Source organism: Balaenoptera ricei, chromosome 3 (assembly GCF_028023285.1).
Source record: "Balaenoptera ricei isolate mBalRic1 chromosome 3, mBalRic1.hap2, whole genome shotgun sequence".
Lineage (NCBI taxonomy): Eukaryota > Metazoa > Chordata > Mammalia > Artiodactyla > Balaenopteridae > Balaenoptera > Balaenoptera ricei.
In genome coordinates this window covers 166,081,990-166,100,540 of record NC_082641.1, presented here as the reverse complement: position 1 = coordinate 166,100,540, position 18,551 = coordinate 166,081,990, and the positions used below count along the sequence as shown (strand labels likewise).

Below are 18,551 nucleotides of genomic sequence, written 5' to 3'. Positions count from 1 at the left end.
AAGGAGTTCCACAGGGCTGGGGGAAAAGAGACTTCACTCTTGGAGGGTTCACACAAGGTCTCACTTGCACTGGGACCCAGCACAAAGCAGTACCTCCATAGAACCCTGGGCTACACCTACCTAGGGGTCTTAGAGGGCCTTCTGGGAAGGTGAAAGTTGACTATTGCTCACTGTGAGGTCAAGGACACTGAGTGAAAACCCCAGGGAATACTGATTGGAGTGAGATCTCCCAGAGGTCCAAATGTTGGCACCAAGACCCAGCCCCACCTAACAACCTGCAGGATCCAGAGCTGGAAAGACTCAGGCCAAACAACCACCAAGATAGAAACACAGCCCCATCCATCAGAAGACAGGCTGCTTAAAGTTGTACTGAGCTCAAAGCCATGTCAAAACACACCCCTTGGCATGGCACTGCCCATCAGAGGGACAAGACCCAGCTCCACCCACAGGAGGGCAGACACCAGTCCCTCACACCAGGAAGCCTACACAAGCCCCTGGGTCAACCTCACCCACAAGGGAGCAGACACCAGAAACAAGAGGAGCTAGATCCTGCAGCCTGTGGAAAGGAGACCACAAACACAGAAAGTTAGACAAAATGAGACGACAGAGAAATATGTTGCAAAAGAAGGAACAAGATAAAAACACACAAGAACAACTAAATGAAGAGGAGATAGGCAATCTACCTGAAAAAGAATTCAGAGTACTGATAGGAAAGATGATCCAAAATCTCGGAAAATGAGTGGAGGCAAAGATCAAGAAGATATAAGAATGTTTAACAAGGGGCTAGAAGATTTAAAGAACAACAAACAGAGATGAATACTACAATAACTGAAATGAAAAATACACTAGAAGGAATCAATATCAGAAAAACGGAGGCAGAAGAACGAATAAGTGAGCTGGAAGACAAGAGTGGTGGAAATCAATGCTGCAGAGCAGGATAAAGAAAAAAGAGTGAAAAGAAGTGAGGACAGTCTCAGAGACCTCTGGGACAATATTAAATGCACCAACATTTGCATAATAGGGGTCACAGAAGGAGAAGAGAAAGGAAAAGGGCCTGAGAAAATATTTGAATGTATTATAGCTGAAAACTTCCTTAACGTGAGAAAGGAAACATTACTCAAGTCCAGGAAGTGCAGAGAATCCGATACAGAATGAACCAAAGGAGGAACATGTCAAGACACGTATTAATCAAACTGACAAAAAAATTTGAGACAGAAAAAATATTAAACGCACAAGGGAAAAGCAACAAATAACAAGCAAGGGAATGCCCATAAGGTTATCAGCTGATTGTTCAGCAGAAACACAGCAGGCCAGAATGGAGTGGCAGGATATATTTCAAGTGATGAAAGGGAAAAACTTACAAACAAGTATACTCTACCCAGCAAGGCTCTCATTCAGATTTGATGGAAAATCAAAGGCTTTACAGACAAGAAACTCTAAGAGAATTCAGCACCACCAAATCAGCTTTACAGCAAATGCTAAAGGAAATTCTTTAGGTGGGAAAGAGAGCAGCAACTTACAACAATCTTGTATATGTATAGACAGATGAATCAAAACCTCATGTGAACAGCAAACCCAAAAACTACAATGGATACACACACACAAAAAAAGAAAAAGCAGCCCAAACACAACACTGAAAGTGGTCATCAAACCAAAGAGAAGAGAACAAAAGAGGAAGGGAAGAAAAAAGACCTACAGAAACAAACCCAAAACAATTAAGAAAATGGTAATAGGAACATACGTATTGATAATTACCTTAAATGTAAATGGATTAAATGTGTCAACCAAAAGACATAGACTGGCTGAATGGATACAAAAACAAGACCCATATATATGCTGTCTACAAGAGACCCACTTCAGATCTAGAGACACATACAGACTGAAAGTGAGGGGATGGAAAAAGATACTCCATGCAAATGGAAATCAAAAGAAAGCTGGAGTAGCAATACTTATATCAGACAAAATGGACTTTAAAATAAAGACTGTTGAAAGACACAAGGAAGGACACTACACAATAAGCAAGAGATTAATCCAAGAAGAAAATATAACAATTGTAAATATATATGCACCCAACATAGGAGCACCTCAATATATAAGGCAAATGCTAACAGCCATCAAAGGGGAAATTGACAGTAACACAGTAAGAGTGGGGGACTTTAATGCCCCACTTACACCAATGGACAGATCATCCAGACAGAAAATTAATAAGGAAACACAAGCCTTAAATGACACATTAGATCAGATAGACTTAATTGATATCTACAGAACATTCTATCTGAAAGCAGCAGAGTAAACTTTCATCTCAAGTACACATGGATCATTCTCCAGGATAGATCACATCTTGAACCACAAATCAAGCCTTGGTAAATTTAAGAAAACTGAAATCATATCAAGCATCTTTTCCAACCACAAGGCTATAAGATCAGAAATCAATTACAGGGGGGAAAAAACTGTAAAAAAAACCCTGCAAACATATGGAGACTAAACAATATTTTACTAAATAAGCAACGGATCACTGAAGAAATAAAAAAGGAAATAAAAAAATACCTAGAGACAAATGACAAAGAAAACACAACCATCCAAAACCTATGGGATGAAGCAAAAGCAGTTCTAAGAGGGAAGTTTATAGCTTCAATCCTCTGTAATGACCTATATGAGAACAGAATCTAAAAAAGAGTGGATATATGTGTATGTATAACTGAGTCACTTTGCCGTACAGTGAAACTAATGTAACATTTTAAATCAACAATACTCCAATAAAATTTTTTTAAAAACCAAATACATAGTAAAGGCTGAAGATCAACCACTTAAATATGCTAGTACAAAGATTAATAGCCAAGAAATTGTAAAATCAAAAATAAATCACAGCAAGATCCTTTTTGACCCACCTCCTAGAGAAATGGAAATAAAAACAAGAATAAACAAGTAGGACCTAATGAAACTTAAAAACTTTTGCACAGCAAAGGAAACCATAAACAAGACGAAAAGACAACCCTCAGAAAGGGAGAAAATATTTGCAAATGAAGCAACTGACAAAGGATTAATCTCCAAAGTTTACAAGCAGCTCATGCAGCTCAATATCAAAAAAACAAACAACCCAATCCAAAAATGGGCAGAAGACCTAAACAGACATTTCTCCAGAGAAGATATACAGATTGCCAACAAACACATGAAAGGATGCTCAACATCATTAATCATTAGAGAAATGCAAATCAAAACTACAATGAGATATCATCTCACACCGGTCAGAATGGCCATCATCAAGAAATCTAGAAACAATAAATGCTGGAGAGGGTGTGGAGAAAAGGGAACCCTCTTGCACTGTTGGTGGGAATGTAAATTGATACAGCCACTATGGAGAACAGTATGGAGGTTCCTTAAAAAACTAAAAATAGAACTACCATATGACCCAGCAATCCCACTACTGGGCATATACCCTGTGAAAACCATAATTCAAAAAGAGTCATGTAACAAAATGTTCATTGCAGCTCTATTTACAATAGCCAGGACATGGAAGCAACCTAAGTGTCCATCATTGGATGAATGGGTAAAGAAGATGTGACACATATATACAATGGAATATTACTCAGCCATAAAAAGAAATGAAATGGAGGTATTTGTAGTGAGGTGGATGGAGTTAGAGTCTGTCATACAGAGTGAAGTAAGTCAGAAAGAGAAAAACACAGTATGCTAACACATATATATGGAATCTAAGGAGAAAAAAAAAAAGGTCATGAAGAACCTAGTGGCAAGACAGGAATAAAGACACAGACCTACTAGAGAATGGATGTGAGGATATGGGGAGGGGGAAGGGTAAGCTGGGACAAAGTGAGAGAGTGGCACGGACATATATACACTACCAAACATAAAATAGATAGCTAGTGGGAAGCAACCGCATAGCACAGGGAGATCAGCTCGGTGCTTTGTGACCACCTGGAGGGGTGGGATGGGGAGGGTGGGAGGGAGGGAGATGCAAGAGAGAAGAGATATGGGAACACATGTATATGTATAACTGATACCCTTTGTTATAAAGCAGAAACTAACACACCATTGTAAAGCAATTATACTCCAATAAAGATGTTAAAAAAATAATAATAAAATAAATGAGGCTACCATTACCCTGATACCAAAACCAGACAAAGACACTGCAAAAAAAATTACCAGTATCTTTGATAAATGAAGAGGCAAAATCCTCAACAAAATATTAGCAAACCTTCACAGGTAAATTCTATCAAATATTTAGAGAAGAGTTAACACCTCTCCTTTCGAAACTCTTCCCAAAAATTGCAGACAAAGAAACACTCCCAAACTCATTCTATGAGGCCACCATCACCCTATACCAAAACCAAACAAAGATATCATAAAAAAAAAAGAAATTTACAGGCCAATATCACGGTTGAACATAGACGCAAAACCCTGAACAAAATACTAGCAAATGGAATCCAACAACACATTAAAAGGATCATACATCATGATCAAGTGGGATTTATCCCAGGGATGCAAGGATTTTTCAATATCCAGAAATCAATCAGTGTGCTACACCACATTAACAAATTGAAGAATAGAAACCATATGATCATCTCAATAGATGCAGAAAAAGATTTTGACAAAATTCAACACCCATTTATGATAAAAAAGCTCTCAAGAAAGTGGCCGTAGAGGGAACATACCTCAACATAACAAAGGTCATATATGACAAACCCACAGCTAACACTGGTATCAGTGAGGGGAAAGCTGACAGCATTTCATCTAAGATCAGGAATAAGACAAGGATGTCTACTCTCACCACTTTTATTCAACGTAGATTTGGAAGTCCTAGCCATGGCAATCAAAAAAGAAAAATAAATAAAAAGGATCCAATTTGGAAAGAAGTAAAACTGTCACTGTTTACAGATGACATGATACTATACATAGAAAATCCTAAAGATGCTACCAGAAAACTACTAGAGCTCATCAATGAATTTGGTAAAGTTGCAGGATACAAAATTAATACACAGAAATCTCTTGTATTCCATACACTAACAACAAAAGATCAGAAAGAGAAATTAAGGAAACAATCCCATTTACCATCACATCAAAAAGAATTAAATATCTAGATATAAATCTACCTAAGGATATAAAAGACCTGTACTCTGAAAACTATTCGACGCTGATGAAAGAAATCAAAGATGATACAAACAGATAGAGAGATATCATGTTCTTGGATTGGAATAATCAATATTGTCGAAATGACTATACTACCCAAAGCAACCTACAGATTCAATGCAATACTTGTCAAACTACCAATGGCATTTTTTCACAGAACTAGAACAAACAATTTTTAAAATTTTTATGAAAACACAAAAGACCCTGAATAGTCAAGGCAATCTTGAGAAAGAAAAATGAAGATGGAGGAATCAGGCTCCCTGACTTCAGACTATACTACAAAGCTACAGTAATCAAGACAGTATGGTACTGGCACAAAAACAGAAATATAGATCAATAGAATAGGATAGAAAGCCCAGAAATACACCCATGCACCTACGGTCAGTTAACCTATGACAAAGGGGGCAAGACTATACAATGGAAAGAAGACAGGCTCTTCAGTAAGTGGTGCTGGGAAAACTGGACAGCTACATGTAAAGAATGAAATTAGAAAAAATAAACTCAAAATGGATTAAAAACCTAAATGTAAGACTGCATACTATAAAACACTTAAAGGAAAACATAGGCAGAACATGCTTTGACATAAATCTCAGCAATATCTTTCTGGATCCACCTCCTAGAGTAATGAAAACAAACAAACAAACAAAAAACAAATCGGACCTATTTAAACTTAAAAGCTCGGCTTCCCTGGTGGTGCAGTGGTTGAGAATCTGCCTGCTAATGCAGGGGACACGGGTTCGAGCCCTGGTCTGGGAAGATCCCACATGCCGCTGAGCAACTAGGTCTGTGAGCCATAACTACTGAGCCTGCGCGTCTGGAGCCTGTGCTCCGCAACAAGAGAGGCCGCGATAGTGAGAGGCCCGCGCACCGTGATGAAGAGTGGCCCCTGCTTGCCGCAACTGGAGAAAGCCCTCGCACAGAAATGAAGACCCAACACAGCCAAAAATAAATAAATAAAATAAATTTAAACTTAAAAGCTTTTGCACAGCAAAGGAAACTATAAACAAAGACAACCCACAGAATGGGAGAAAATAAATACAAACGAAGCAGCCAACAAGGGATTAATCTCCAAAATATACCAACAGTTCATGCAGCTCAATTAAAAAAAAAAAAGACAACCCAATCAAAAAGTGGGCAGAAGATCTAAATATACATTTCTCCAAAAAAGACAGACAGATGCCCAAAAAGCACTTGAAAAGATGTTCAACAACCCTAACTATTAGAGAAATGCAAATCAAAACTACAATGAGGTATCACCTCACACCAAACAGAATGGCCATCATGAAAAAGCCTGCAAACAATAAATGCTGGTGAGGGTGCAGAGAAAAGGAAACCCTCCTACACTGTTGGTGGGAATGTAAATTGATGTAGCCACTATGGAGAACAGTATGAAGGTTCATTAGAAAAACTAAACATAGAGTTACCATATGATCCAGCAAGCACACTTCTGGGCATATATCTGGAGAAAACCATAATTTGAAAAGATACATGCACCCCAGTGTTCACTAAAGCACTATTTACAATAGCCAGGACATAGAAGCAACCTAAACGTCCATCAACAGAGAAATGGATAAAGAAGATGTGGTACATATATACAATGGAATATTAGCCATAAAAAGAATGAAAAATACCATTTGCAACAACATGAATGGCCACAGAGATTATCATACTAAGTGAAGAATGATAGACAAAGACAAATATCATATGATATCACTTATATGTGGAATCTAAAAATAATGATACAGATTAATTTATTTACAAAACAGAAGCAGACACACAGACTTCAAAAACAAACTTATGGTTACCAAAGGGGAAACATTGTTGGGGGGGAGGGATAAAATAGATAACAAACAAGGACCTACTGTATGGCACAGGGAACTCTACTTAATATTCTGTAATAACCTATATGGGGAAAAATATGAAAAAGAATGGATATATGTATATGTGTAACTGAATCACTTTGCTGTACACCTGAAACTAACACAACATTGTAAATCAACTATACTCCAATATAAATTAAAACTATACTCCAATATAAATTAAAAAAACAATTTTCTTAAATAAAGAAAATAAGAGATAAAGAGAAAATTATTTTCTTAAATATCTGGAAATTGAAGAAATGTTATAAATTTTAAAAATCCAAATTGAAATGTGAAATAAATCATTAACAACTGGATAATCTGTTATATATTGTTAACAGAAATAATAGTAAAGGCTATTTCATGTGCCTATAAATGTAAAAAAATATATTAAAACCAAATCCAACAATGTACAAAAAAGATTATATATCATGATCAAGTGGGATTTACTCCAGGGATGCAAGGATGATTCAATATTCACAAGGTGAATTCAATCAATGTGATACACCACATTAACAAACAGAAGGATAAAAATCACATGATCATCTCAATAGATGCAGAAAATACATTTGACAAAATGCAACATCAATTCATGATAAAAACTCTCATCAAAGTTGGTATAGAGGAAACATATCTGAATATAATAAAGGGCATTTATGACAAAATCTTACCTAACATCATTCTCGACTGTGAAAAACTGAAAGTCTTTCCTCTAAATTCAGAAACAAGACAAAGATGCCCACTCTTGCCACTTCAATTTAACATAGTATTGGAAGTCCTAGCCACAGCAATCAGACAAGAAAAAGAAAAAGTCTCCACCAAAAAATGATTAGAACTAGTAAGTGAATTCAATAAAATTGCAAGATACAAGATTAATATACAAAAATCTGTTGCTTTTCAACATAATGACTATCAGAAAGAGAAAGTAAAAAACCAATCCCGTTTAAAATTGCATCAAAAAAAAAAAAATACCTAGAGTAAAGTTAACCAAGAAGCTGAAAAACCTATACTTTGAAAACTATAAAATATTGATGAAGGAAATTTAAAATGATTCAAAGAAATGGAAAGATATCCCATGTTCTTGGGTTGGAAGAATTAATATTGTTAAAATATCCATACTACCAAAGCAATCTACATATGTAATGCAATCCCTATCAAAATATCCATGACAGTTTTACAGAACTAGAACAAATAATCTTAAAATTTATATTGAACCACAGAAAGACTGGATTGCCAAAGCATTCTAGAGAAAAAAGAACACAGTTCGAAGTATCACACTCCCTGGCTTGAGACTATACTACAAAGCAACAGTAATCAAAACAGCATGGCACAGAAATAGACACATAGATAAATGGAACTGAATAGAGAGCCCAGAAATAAACCCACACTTATGGTCAATTAATTGATAAAAAAGGAGGCAAGAATATACAATGGAGAAAAGACTGTCTCTTCAACACGTGGTGCTGTGAAAACTGGACAGCTACATGTAAAAGAATGAGATTAGAACATTTCCTCATCTCATGTACAAAAATAAATTCAAAGTGGATTAAAGACCTAAATGTAAGACCTGAAACCATAACACTCCTAGAAGAGAACAAAGGCAGAACATCCTTTGACATAAATAGTAGCAATATTTTTTGAAATCTGTCTCCTAAGGCAAAAGAAAGAAAAGCAAAAATAAACAAATGGGACCTAATTAAACTTAAAATCTTTTGCACAGCAAAGGAAACCATCAGCAAAACAAAAAGACAACATACTGAATGGGAGAAAATATTTGCAAATGATATGACCAATGAGGGTTAATATCCAAAATATATAAAGAACTCATACAACTCAATATCAAGAAAACAAATAATCTAATTTAAAAATTGGCAGAAGACTGAATAGAAATTTTCCAAGGAAGATATACAGATGGACAGCAGGTACATGAAAAAAATGCTCAACATTACTAATTAACAGAGAAATGCAAAGCAAATCCTCCATGAGATATCACCTCACACCTGTCAAAATGGCTATCATCAAAAGTCTACAAATAATAAATATTGTCAAGGCTGTGGAGAAAAAGGAACTTTAGTACACTTGGTGGAATTGTAAATTGGTGCATCCACTATGGAAAACAGTATGGAGGTTTCTCAAAAAACTAAATATAGAACTACCATATGATCCAGTAATTTCACTGTTGACTGTATATTCAAGAAAATAAAAACACTAATTTGAAAAGACACATGCACACCAATGGTCACAGCAGCATTATTTACAATACCCTAGATATGTAAGCACACTAAGTATCCATCAACAGATGAATGGATAAAGAAGATGTGGACTATTGCTCAGCCATAAAAAAGAATGAAATTCTGCCACTTGCAACAACATGGATGGACCTAGAGTATATTATGCTTAGTGAAATAAGTCAGACAGCAGAGAAAGACAAATACTCCATGTTATCAGTTGTATACGGAATCTAAAAAAATAAAAGTAATGAATATAACAAAACAGACTCACAGATATAGAGAACAAAATGGTGGTTACTAGTAGGGAGAGGGAAGGGGGGAGAGGTGAGATAGTTGTATAAGATTAAGCGATACAAACTACAATGTATAGAATAAATAAGCAACAAGGACATATTGTAAAGCCCAGGAAATTTAGTCATTAATCTGTAATAACCTTAAATGGAGTGTAAGCTATAAAAATATTGAATTACTATGTTGTACACCAGAAACTAATATAATATTGTAATTCATCTATACTTCTATAAAAAAAAGAAAAATCTGGGAAAGGAAGTAATCAGACCTCCACAATTAGTAAGATTTAGTGGACGGCAATCCTTTGAAGCAGGGGTCTCCAAACTTTTTCTGTGAAGGGCCAGTTAAAAAAATATTTTACAATTTGTGTGTCACACTGTCTCTGTCACAACTGCTCAATTCTGCCATTATAGGGCAACAGTCTTAGGTAATATATAAAGAAATGAGCGCAGCTGTGTTTCAATAAAACTTTATTTATAAGTATAAGGTGAAGGGCTAGATAAGACCCACAGACCATACTGTCAAAATATTTTCCTCTGTTCTAAAGCAATCAAATGGGAATAATTAGGCAATTTTTTTTTTGAATTGTAAGTTTTCAAAGTTTATAAATAGGTTGCACTCTACTAGATATGAACTATTTAGACAGATGAAGGAGAATAACATAGGAATAGAATATACAGTATTCTTTAGTAGGTAATGAAGAAGATATTAATGCCCTCAAAGGGTGGAGATGCTTTGGAATAGAATATAATAAATGTTATTTTCACTATATATAAACATTATTTCCCTTCTAAATGTTTGCATTGTAAAACAATGCTGATAAAACAGCATAAGTTTCATGCAGAAAACTCCAAAACATGAAAAGTATATTTGAAACAAACAAACAAAAGAAAAATTATTGAATATTCCATTCTAAGTGTTTCTTCTCCTTTTTTCCTTCCCTCCCTCCCTTGCTCCCTCCCTTCCATCCTCCTTCCTTCCTTTCTTCCTTCCTTCCTTTCTTTTTCTCTTTTTTTTTTTTTTTTTTTTTAATTTAGTCTGTCAGTTCTTCTAAAAAGAACTCATCTGGTATAGATAAACTAATTCTGAATCTCATTCCAGACTTTCAAAATACCTTCAAAATATAAAAAGTTATACCAGAGAAAGGTATAGAATTCCAGATAGAATAGCAACTGAAAGCTATTATTCCCTCCAAATGATTTTAAACACTAAATAATTTTTAAAAAAGAAAAACAGACCTGAAGAAATCCAAATACTTGGATTATCAGTAAGACAAATGTAAACTATAAAACAAATGTCCTTATTATGTTCAAGGGGATAAAACCAAGCTTGTAAATTTCTGTAACAACTGGAAACTATAAATTTGACATAGAAGATTCAAAAAAGAACCAAAAATGAAAAACACAAAAATCAAAGTTCAGAATTCATTGAATGTCTTTAACAACAGTTTAGACCCAGTCTTAAAAATGAATGAAATTTTGATACATTCTAAACTATTGATGAGCCTTGAAAACATTATGCTGAGTGAAATAAGCAAGACACAAAAGAACAAATGCTGGGCTTCCCTGGTGGCTCAGTGGTTGAGAATCTGCCTGCCAATGCAGGGGACATGGGTTCGAGCCCTGGTCTGGGAAGATCCCACATGCCGCGGAGCAAATGGGCCCGTGAGCCACAATTAACTGAGCCTGCACGTTTGGAGCCTGTGCTCCGCAACAAGAGAGGCCACGATAGAGGCCCGTGCACCGCGATGAAGAGTGGCCCCCACTTGCCGCAACTAGAGAAAGCCCTCGCACAGAAACGAAGACCCAGCACAGCCATAAAAATAAAAATAAATAAATAAATTAAAAAAAAAAAAAAAAAAAAAGAACAAATGCTGTATGATTCCACTTATATGAGATCCCCAGAACAGGCAAATTCATAGGGACAGTAAGTAGAGTGGTGGTAACCAAGGGCAGGGGGAGGTGGGAAATGGGGAGTTAGTTTAATGTGGACGGAGTTTCAGTTTGGGAAAATAGAAAGTTCTGGTGATGGCTGCACAATGCTATGAGTGTACTTAATGCCACTGAACTGTACACTTTAAATGTTTTAAAAGAGATTTTATATTATGTCTATTTCATCACAATAAAAAATTTAATCTAATCTTTATGAAGGGAATAAAACTATATTTTCACCAAATGTTTATATGTCTAATATAAAAATCTATTTTCTTTCAAAATTAAAATAATTGTCTTCCCTTCTACCCTCAGAGTAGGGAAAGATTGTCTGAACTTGAGGGGCAGGTGACAGAGGGGAAGCAAGAGAGATACATCTCAAAACAGCTCTCAAAAGGGCCCTGTGCCTTGTTGTTCTGGGAAGCCAGACCCCCACAAAAGTGTTGGACATGAGAGCTGTAGTGGAAATACACTCCCTTTTCCTGAATAAGTAGGCATAAAGTATCAAAACCAGAGTTTCCCTATGGGTATAGGGAGCATATTGGTGTCGAGCATATCAGTGGTGGGCTTGAGGGCAGCTCAAATTTCCCAGGGAGATATATCTCTGAGAGGCTGAATGGAGCCCAGAGACCAGTGAATGTGGGAGCCATGTGTTTTGGATCAGAAGGTCAATCCAGGAAGGGACAGGAGCCAATGACCAGAGTCCCATTAAAGTCCATGCACATCTGCAAGATGAATGATGACCAAAGATGAGATATCTCCATGTCAATGCCTTGGCATAACCAAAGTCATCATCCTTCCCAGGATGGGGATAACTCCTGAGCTAAGTGAGATCTAGTTTTACATAACAAGCAGTTTGGGCTTGCAAAGTGGAATGTTCATTTACAGATAGATGAAGAAAAATACTATTCTTATTGTAATGTTGGATTAAGATTTGTAACTGTGAACTCTGGGGAGAGAATACACATTCTTTTAAAATATAGGTAGAATGTCTTTAAAATAAAAGCCTATAATAGACTACAAGCAATATCTCAACAAGTCTCAAATTTTTATATAATACAGGTCATGTCCACTGACTACAATGGCTTAAAGCTCAAAATCAGTAATAACATGTGGGGCTTTTCCAAAACATCTCTAAACCTAGAAGAAAAACCCCACAACTTCTAGAGGATTCTTGGGTGAAAGAGAAAGCCACCTACCACTCACATCACAGTTAAGGTTTTCCTCTTAAGATCAGAAAGAAGACAGGGATGTCCACTCTTACCACTCCTATTCAACATTGTCCTGGAGTTCCTGGCCAGTGTAACAAAAGAAGAAAAAGAAATAAAAAGAGTTTTCTAAAAAGAGAAAGTAAAGTGAATCCATTTCTATTCACATGGTTGCCCACGTAGAAAATTCCAAATAATTTATCAAAAAGCTACTAGAGGCTGTGGGCGGGAACGCTGAGGTGGGACAGTTGCAAAGGCCGAGGACGCGGCAGCGTCAGAATGATGGAATTCTCCGGGAGAGGGGAGAGCAGTACCTCTCTACACTCGGATAAGAGTGAGCTCTGTTCAAGAGGTCTCTTAGTGAGCTTCGACATTTGAAGGCCAGATGCGGCCCTCAGTACCCCACCTCACAGTGCGGCGTGGAGGTCGAACGAACACCTAGACTCCAGCATGCGGTTTTGCTCAGAGACAATCTGAACAAACATCCCAATCCTGTGAACTTCGGCTTAGGCATAAATTTCAGGTTGGTCATATGTGCCATGGTCTTAGCAAATGGCACCACCAAGTCCAGTCAATGGTACCCCTAACAGCAGCAGTGGGAGTACCTGTAAATGACCAGCTGAGTGAAATCAACTTCTACATCCGGGCATTGCAGCCAAGCACTACTGACCAGGACCTAGTTAAGTTGTGTCAGTCATAACGGCAAGTTTGTCTCCACTAAGGCCATACTGGGCAAGACCACAAACAAATGCAAAGGCTATGGCTTTGTGGACTTTGACAGCCCTTCAGCAACACAGAAAGCTGTAAAAACACTGACAGCCAGTGGTGTACAAGCACAGATGGCAAAGCAATAGGAGCAGAAACCCACAAATTTATACATCTCAAACCTGCCATTGTCAATGGATGAGCAAGAACTGAAGGGAATGCTGAAGTCCTTTGGTCAGGTTATCTCCACTTGAATCCTTCGAGATACCAGTGGGACCAGCAGAGGGGTTGGCTTTGCAAGGATGGAGTCCCCACACAGAAGTGTAAAGCTATCATCACCCACTTTAATGGAAAATATATTAAGACACCTCTTGGAGTACCAGCCCCATCTGATACCTTGCTTTGCAAATTTGCTGATGGGGGTCCAAGGAAATGACAGAACCAAGGAAATTTTATGCAAAATGGACAGCCTGGCCAAGGAATGCAGACATGTGTGGTATGGCCTTGACCTATGACCCCACCACAGCTCTTCAGAATGGGTTTTACTCAGCTCCTTATAACATCACCCCCAACAGGATGCTTGCTCAGTCTGCACTGTCCCCGTATCTTCCATCTCCTGTGTCTTCATATCAGAGAGTAACTCAGAAATCTCCTCTTACAAGTACCTAACCCATCTTGGATGCACCACCAGTCATATCTCACGCAGCCTTCAGGTTCAGTTCTGACACCAGGAATCAATCATCCCATTTCTCTCCAGCCCGCCTCCATGATGGGATCTCTTACCCAGCAACTGGCCCACCTCTCCCTGAGCAGTAAGTGCACATATATGCCAACAGCTGCAGCTATGCAAGGAGCTTACATCTCCCAGTACACCCCTGTGCCTTCCTCTTTTTCGGTTGAGGAGAACAACGGCCAGCAAAATCAAGTGACCGTGGATGCTCCCTCAGACCATGGAGTCTATTCTTTCCAGTTCAACAAGTAACAGTGGATTTCCCTCCCCGTATTTTTTTAATATAAATGAATTCTTGAAGATGCTGATGCTCCAGACTCAAGAGGGCTGACTAGATATACAGCCCCTCTGTGGGCCCTGCTGAGGACTAACACTTGGCCATCAGTTTTCACAAGCCTAGGCCTGGAAAAAGAAATCTCTGCAGTCTTGTCCTCTGCTCTTCCTCTACTCCTGGTGGAGCCTGGGGGAACTGTCACTTTTTGTGTGTGCTACAGTCAAGGAGATCAAAAAAACTTTTAAGAAAAAAAAAGCCACTTGAAATAATGAGTTTGCAAGGTTGCAGGATACAAGGTCAGTACACAAGTATCAGCTGTATTTCTACATACTAGCAATGAGCAATTGGAAAGTGAAAGTTTTAAAAATACTACTTGTAACAGTAACTAAAAATCATAAGGTACATACGTATAAATATAGAAAAGTGTGTAATATCTAAATGCTGAACGATGTGTATAATAAAGGAAGTCAAAGAAGACCTAAATAAATGTAGAGATATACCACATTCATGGGCTAGAAGATTCAATATTGCTTAAGAATAGCTGTTTCCCCTAAATTGACCTATAGATTCAACACAATCTTCATAAAAATCCCAGCAAGCTTTTTTTTGTGTGTAGAAATTGGCAAAATGATGAAAAGGCGATCCATGAGGGTAGGGGTAATTGCAAAACACATGTCTGATAGGTGACATATCCAGAATATATAAAAATCTCAAAACTTAATATAAGAAAATAACAAAAATATTGGCAAAATATTTCACTTCATCAAATATATGTATGGCAATTAAGCATGTGAAAAGATACTCAACATCATTAGTTATTAGGAAAATGCATATTAAAACAACAATGTGATACTGCTATACATACAACACCACTGATATTACCAAGTGCTGGCAAGGATGTGGAGCAACTGGAACTCTGAACCATTGCTGGTGGGAATGCAAAATGGTATTGCCACTTTTAAATCAGTTGATAGTCTTCTGTAAAGTTAGATGTGCATTTGCCGTATGACCCAGCAACCCCACATCTAGTTATTTATGCAAAGGAAATGGAAGCTTGTGTTTGTTCAAGACCTGTACATAAATGTTTATAGCTTTATTCATAATTGCCAAAAGAGTAAACAATCCAAATGTCCTATAACTGACAGATGCATGAACAAACTGTGGTACACTGATATGACAGAATACTACTGTGCAATGTAAAGGGAAAACTACTGATAAAAGCAAGAGCATGGATGAGAATTTTCAAAATCATCAAGTCCTGGTGTCTTTTTGTTTAACAGATCTTCCCTCAATTTATCTCTCCTTTTACATTTTTCCTGTAGCAATAAGTAGAAACCAGGCCTCCTCTTGAAGTTGGGAAACAATTTTTGCTAAGCATTCTTCCACTACATAACAAGGATCCTCCTTCTTCCAGTCACCTGCAGCATTCTCAACATCCACTTTGCTACTATCATTTTCTTCTATACAATCTAGTCTTTTCCCATTATACTCTATAAAATATTTCCAGCCACCACTCACTGCCAGATTTCAAACCCACCCCACATTTAGGTACTTATTAAGGCACCAGCTCATGCTTGGTACCAAAATCTGTATTAGTTTTCTATTGGTGCATAACAAATTATCACAAACCTATCAGCTTAAATAAAAGCATATATACATTATCTCAGTTTCATAAGGTCAGAAGTGCAGAATGCTGTGGCTGAATTCTCTGCACAAAGCCAAAATCAACTTGTCAGCCAGACTGAGTTCTCATGTGGAGGCTCTGGGCAAAAATTCACTTTCAAGCTTATTCTTGTTAGCAGTATTCAATTTCTTGAATCTGTATAACTGAGGTCCTTGTTTACCTGCTGGCTGTCAACCAGGGGCTACTTCCATCTCCTAGAGGTCACTGACATTCCTCATCATATGGCTCCTCCATCTTCAAGTCAGCTGCAGTGTATCAAATCCTTCTTGTGTTTTGCATCTCTCTGACTTTTCCTTCTGCTATTAGCTGGGAAAAGCTCTCTGCTTTTCAAGGGTTCATGTGATTAGGTCAGACTCATCAGGATAATCTTCCTATCTTAAGGTCAACTGTGCCATATAACATAAATAATCATGGGAGTAAAATCCATAAAACCTAAGCCCCAAGGATTATTTTGGACATGATTTATAGATTTAACACCATTCCTATCAAAATACCAGAAATAAATTTTTGTAGACCTAAATAAGCTTCTTCTAAAATTTATATGGAAAGGCAATGGCTCTTTTGCATACTTAAAAAAAATTTTTAAAGAAGGTTAAAATGAGAGGAATTACTCTATCCAATGTTAAGGCTTACTACAATATCTGCAATAATCAAGACAGTGTGATGTTAGTGGAGGGAAGACACATAGATCACTAGAATAAAATAGACAAACAGAAATATACCAATGAAATAAGCCCAACTAATTTCTGACAAAGGCAGAAAAGCATTTAAATATGTGTAAGTATAGTCTTTAAACAAATGATGCTGGAGCAATCAGACATTCATAAGGTAAAAAAATGTAAACCAAACTCTATACTTCATAAAAAATTATTTCAAAATTGACCATGGGTTTATGAATAAATTTTAAAAGCTAAAAAAATTTTAGGAGAAAAATCTCCAGGGCCTAAAGCTAGGTGAACAGTTCTTAGATGAGACACCAAAAGTATGATCCATAAAAGGAAAAATTAATAAATTATACATAATCAAAATTAAAAGCTTTTGCTCTATGATATACCATGCCAAGAGGATAAAGAGACAAGATAAAGACTCGGAGAAAACATTTACAAATTATATATCTGACACAAGACTCACACCTAGACTATATGAAGAACTCTCAAAACTCAAGAGTAAACAAACAATCTGATTATAAATAAATGGGCAGAAGACATGAATAGACATTTTATCAAAGGGATGGTAAAATTGATGGTAAATAGCAAATGAAAAGATGTTCAACATCATTAGCTATTAAGGGAATAAGATATCACTACACACTTAATATAACAGGTAAAATAAAAAAAAAATAGTGACAATACCAAATGTTGGTGAGTATGTTGAGAATCTAGACCTCTCAAAGACTGCTGGTGAGAATGTAAAATAGCACAGGCTCTCTGGCAAATAGTTTGGCAGTTTCTTCCCAAATTAAACAAGCACTTACCATACAAGCCAGCAATTGCACTCTTGCACATGTGTTTCAGAGAAATGAGCATTTTTGTTCACACAAAAATCTATATGTGAATGTCTATAGCAGCTTTACTCATAATAGCAAAAAACTGGAAATAATCTAAATGTCCTTCAATGGGTGAATGATTGTACAAGTTCTAGTACATCCATACAAAAGAATACTACTCAGCAATAAAAAGAATGTGGTAAGATTTCCAGAATGGTGGTGTGAGGAACTTAAGGAAACCTCTCCCCTGGAGAGACATCTATTAGCCTGGCCAAAATTTGCAGATATAAACATTTAAAGACTAGATATTGATCAAAGGGCTTATAACAAATTGAGAAATATTTATTTTTAAAAATCTATGGAAACTCAGTAAATGGGAGACTGTGGCATTCGAGCTAGGGACTGCATCCAGTCCCTCACATCTCTGTCTTGCTCTTTCTGTTTGGTAGGCAGCCAAGTTGCATTTCCCATCTCTTCAAGTTCCATGGTATAGAAGAGTTATTCAGGATGGGCCTGGCAGCCAGTGAACATCAGCAGATGTTATCTTCAATAGCTCAATGCTACAGAAGGCCTATTTTGTGTGGGTGGTGGCAGCCAGGCAACATCCATCTTCCCACCCTCACCTTCCACCATGTAGGCAGGATCTGGGTGGGTGCCTGGTGAAGAGTGCAGAAACTCTTTCCAAAACAGCTTTGTGTACTGGGGAAGCTACTTTGGTGGTCTTAGCAGCAGAGTTGAAACTCCCATCTCCACCAGCTTCTTGGGGCAGAAGAACTATTCTAGGTAGATTCAACAGCCAGTGAACATATGCAGATCCCCTCCTTCCTGGCTCTGAGCTGTGGAAGCTCCATAGTGGGCAGTGTCAGGAACTGGAAAGCAATACCTGTTCCTGCGCACCACCCCTACACACAACTCCTATTCCATAGCACAAAAGTTCTTCCTAGGGGATGGGTGGAGCAAGGCTCAAAGACTGGCAACAACCTTGCCCCTACCAAGGAGCTTGACTT

General features: G+C 37.3%; 1 protein-coding gene and 1 pseudogene across 1 annotated transcript in view; one reads left to right on the top strand and one right to left on the bottom strand.

The window, feature by feature from the left end:
- SNAP47 (synaptosome associated protein 47) overlaps positions 1 to 18,551 on the bottom strand; it is a 159,603-nt gene that overhangs the window by 27,957 nt on the left and 113,095 nt on the right. The window lies entirely within an intron of this gene.
- LOC132363961 (RNA-binding motif, single-stranded-interacting protein 2-like) lies at positions 13,218 to 14,364 on the top strand (annotated as a pseudogene).